Here is a 5151-nt window from a genome sequence, read left to right on the forward strand (position 1 = left end):
CCACACTGTGCAGTAATAACTGATCTGATCCCACCTCTCCTTACAAAGACTTCATCAGTGCCCCACCCTCCAGAGATTCTCTCTACCCAGAGAGCCTGTTTCCGACCACTTGTAGACTACGTAACAATACAGGTGACTGCATTCTAAGATATGACCACTTTGTACTGTTCTACAATTGATTGGATACACTACATATGGTTAATCAGACTCTGCAAATACCTGAAAAACAAGGAAAAATATAAATGTATATGTTCTAAATTTCGTGTTGTAATTGATGGGTTAGGTAGACATTTATCTAATGTGTATGGCCAGCTTTCTAGATAAAGATGCCTATACACAGAAGAAAGTCATCCAAACCTGCCGATTTTGGATAGTGCATGTGTCCCAACTGTCTCCTATGTCAGGGAAAGAGGAGTCAGTTTGTTGGATTTCAATATGCCTGACCCTTTATTCCAGCAGGGGTTTAGCTTCCCACAGTCCCTTCTTATTCCCCTCTCCCCCATTCAATAACCGATGATACAATAGTTGCCTGCTGACTAGTGATTAGCCAACAGTTATTGAAGATGAATATGAAGTAGCGGTCAAGCCAACTCCATAAAAAACTATGCATACTTGGCAGAGCATACATGTTTATTTCACTGGGGAGAGAGGAATAAGCTACTGCCAGGCCCTTGTGGTGGTGGCTTATCTCCCAGGGAAACAAAGGATTAAGCATGGTGAAATTCCACATAGTTCAATTTCTCATTTCCCTATCATCTGCCACTGGGGAAGGTCTATTGACCCCCCAAAATCAGTGGGTCTAGTGAACGTTTATGTCTATGATCAGTTTAATTGACCATAAGAGACAAAATCATAGATGATAGAATGGTAGAGTTGGAAGGGACCTCCAGGGCCATCTGGTCCAACTACCTGCTCAATGCAGATTCACTAAATCATCCCAGACAAAGAAAAGGAAACTATTGTATTAGATCCATCATTAAATTATTACACATGTGGGAGTCATAATCTCTGAAATCTTGATTTTAGATATTTGACAATTTTTCACAAATCATGATCTGGATCTTTGTCATGACTAAAGTCTACAGTAGATGACCAGAAGCAGACTACCAGAATCTTGGCCACAAAGAACATTGGGGTAGATTTAGTAATGTGATTGCACCTAGATCTGGCCTTTAAACATGCCATCAGGTTTGTGACCCATTAATGGAAAGGGACATGGCTAAACAAGAAAGGGGCGAGGGCTTAAATGTGACACGCAGAATGCATGACAAAAATTTGAATAAAAGCTGCCAAGATTAAACATAGCCTAATTAGTGTACAAGTCTGCTGTTCTGCCGATCCCTCATATTTTACACTGCGACTCTACTTGTTCTCCGGGACTGCTGTATCTCAGCTAATCACTCAGAGTATAGAGCTTACTTACATGGTAGCAAGGGCCTTTTAGACGAGATTTATCATTTGAACGAGCAAATGACATCACCAGCTCGTTTACATGGGCAGATACAACATTGGCTCATTCAAAGAAATTCTTCAGACTTTCACACTATCTGTATTAGTGAATGAGAAGGACTGAACGATTGCTGTTTAAACCGAACAAGCAGTGAACGAGCCAGCGATGATTTTTACACCGGCATGAAATGAACGATGAGCGAAAAGCGTATCATAAGCGCTCAGTTGATGGTTCGTATTTAGACAGAACAATTATTGTTTATTTTCACTCGTATGAACGAATTGTTCTGTATAAAAGCACCCCAAGGAAGGCCAGGAGATCATGCGCTACAATTAGAATACAGCTTTGCTAGAGCTCAGTTTTCTCAGGATGACACCCATTTTTGTTTCTTTAAGTAAGCACACTATATAGAGTTGCTGAGTTCATACAGAACTGAACCAGTCAAATTAGTCCTTGCGTTGTCTTTTGTTAGTACTTTATTTCTGTTTATAAACCCCCAATCCTGTTCCTGTTGGATGTAACGCCAGGAATTGTACATTTTCGCACATGACAATTGAGTTTTCTTTGCCAGAAATTTTGATTCTACACTAAAATTCCTATTTGATGCTGGAAAGTCAAACTATTCCTTTCTAAAGGCGCTCCCACTTTTGTTAATAAGGAAAAGGATGTTTTGGGCAGTCTTGTTCAACAAAGTCAGTGCAAGAGAAAAGAGAAAAAAAAAAGGAAATCTTGTGCAGTTCACGTTGATGTTGATGAGAACGACCCAAAATTACTCAGTTTTAGTCATTGCACACATTGTAACTGAAGTGTGACTGCAGCTAGAGAGAAGGAATTCCTGTATATACTTTACTTAGTAAAATACTATACATTTCCTTGGAACAGATTGTATTGCATCAGAAAGGGACTTCTTTAAAGCAAGTTTTTATCTTAGGCTTTTTATGTTCCATCTCATATGTAGATTTTAAAACAAAAAAGCCCAATATCTGCATCTGACAAAGTCTTTGATCCAGAGTGGAAAATCCTTCTGCGCTACTCATGGCTGCCATTTTCAAACTGTCTGACCTGTACACTTAATTTTGATCAGACAATATTGCATGGCAAAATAATCTCCTTTGTAATGTTTTGCAGAGAAATATTTTCTCAGTTTAGCGGTTCACAACCCAGAAAACCCCAAATTTCTCTTACACGTTCACACGTGGCAGAAATTGCGTGTTTTTTAAATTAAATATAGATCCGCAGCATACCTCACCCCTTCAATTGGAAAGGGTAAAACCTGCTGCATACCATTTCCCCTATGTGCGAACATACCCTTAAAAGGGATTGTGCCAAGTTATATTTTGGACTGCTAAGATGCCCACCGATTCAAAGGACAGGGGTCAGGTCAGTCCTTGAGTGAATGGAGGAGTGGTCATGCAGGCGTGCCGCTGCGCCATTCACATTAATGACAGAACTCTGCAATTTCCAGTGCTGCGCAACTGCACGATCTCCGTTCCATTCACACAGGGACCAACGGGAATTCCATTCTTGGGATCATCATGGGTCCCATCAATCATTAAGTTATAACCTGGTACAACCTCTTGAAGGCATGATGTATGGGTGGACATATAGTATTAGTGGCCCCCATAAGATAGCGCACCTTCACAAAAAAAGGCTGCTTACATCATATTTCTTTGTTACTTTTTTTAAAATTAAAACTGGGTCAACATCAGGTGCCCAGCAAACATGCGGTTTGAAAGAAATGCACTGTGGCAGCATTAGCCAGCACAGTACTGCAGAAAGGAAAACTGAGCAACTGCGTACATGTTATCTTACATCTTCCCCAATTCTGTCACCCAGAACTAGTTGGCCTTAGCATTTCTTTCCCATCTCCACTGCATATTTGCAGTTTGCCAACATAAGGTTCGAATAGCTGCCATTGGCTGCTTTAATTAGATGGGGAACACTCTGTAAGTACCGTAAGGCCTCATGTCCACTTGCACGCATGGATTCCAATGCTGAATCCCACAGTGGTATCAGTCCGTGCCCGCGGATATGGAGAGGAAGAGACAGTTACTTACCTCTCCGGATCTAGCGCGGGTCTTCTCTGAGCCAGCCAGATCTCCTTGCTTCAGCACCGCGGATGCATTCCGGAGTGTCAAGCGACGAGCCCGGCGCATGCGCAGTGCTCTCCTTTTTGTTTTTGAATATCCTGCTTTTCCTGTGGATCCTCGACACGTCTGCAGTGACAGCTATGGCTGTGCCGCAGCGAGGGCGGCTTACATTGACTTGAATGGAAACCGTCCCTGCGGGATCCACAGGAAATTGGAGCATGCTGCGATTTCGACCTGCACACCAGGAAAAAAAAATAATCACATCCGCATGCTTTTACTTGCTGTGTGGATGCTAATGTATCCCTATGGGCGGCAAGAGGTGCAGATCTCCCGCATAGGAGACACGCAGATTTTTTTATTAAAATCTGCCTGTGGACATTGCGCCTTAGAGTCTGTCCCCGCTTGACCTCCCCACTGTGTATGACTGGCCAGCATAAGATATGGCAGTATATGACTGGTATTCTTAAAGAGCAATGTTTTTCCTGGGAACGGATTCACATGATCCCACTTGCAGAGCACTGCTGTATTACACTAACAGCTTCACCAAAGCCAAAAGACAGAAGTCTTACTGCAAAGTGTAAAATGTTTGGATTGCAAGTTACACACAAGTGTATTAATTCTAGATCAGCGTTTCCCAACTCCAGTCCTCATGGGAAAATGGGAATAGACTGCCCCCTTAACCCCTTGAGTGGCACGCCCGGAAAATTTCCGTGACGAGCTCCACTGCTCATAGCAACATAGCCCGGAAGATTTCCGGGCTATGTATCACTATGGGAGCTGCAGAGCACAATGCCACAAGCTGTGACAGTGTGCTCTGCCTGCACAGTCCCACAGAGAACAAAGCAAGGGCTTTGAAAAACCAGCAGAAGATATTGCCGATATGTCGGCAATCTCCTGCTTTCTTTACAGGTTGCCATAGAGACCATCGGCTTGTCAGAAGCAAGCCGATGATCTCTGTGGCAGGGAGAGCTGGTTGTTAGCTGTCAGAGGACAGCTAGGTACCAGCTCTTACAGCAGAGATCAGAGAAAACCTCCGATCTCTGCTGTGTTAACCCCTTACATGCTGCAGTCTATGTGACTGCAGCATGTAAAGGGCTGTCACCATCGAACCCCCGGAATGTGATCAGGGGTCCTGATGGGTCCCTGTGGAAGTCCCCTAAAGGGACAAAAAAAAAAAAAGTTAAATTATAAAAAAAATAATAAAAACACTTGTCTCCCTTTACTTTGTAAAAAAATCAAAAATACAATCACACATGGGGTATCCATGCGTCGTAATGACCCAGAGAAGGAAGTTAATGCATTATTTAACCCCTTAATGGCATGGCCTCTTTTTTTTCTTTTTTCCCCATTTCTGTTTTTCCTCCCTCCTGTTTAAAAAATCACAACTTGTCCCGTAAAAAACAAGCCCTTATATGGCCATGTCAATGGAAAAATGAAAAAGTTATGGCTCTTGAGACGCAACTGCAAAATTAGTTGAAATTCAATGATTAGACCATTTTAAAAAACCTGCCCTGGTGGGCACGACAGGGTGGTAGGAAACCCGCCACTCAAGGGGTTAAATGATGAGCCGCATTTGGGTATAAACAAATCAGAAACCTAAAAAGCAGAACG

This window comes from Eleutherodactylus coqui, chromosome 1 (assembly GCF_035609145.1).
Source record: "Eleutherodactylus coqui strain aEleCoq1 chromosome 1, aEleCoq1.hap1, whole genome shotgun sequence".
Lineage (NCBI taxonomy): Eukaryota > Metazoa > Chordata > Amphibia > Anura > Eleutherodactylidae > Eleutherodactylus > Eleutherodactylus coqui.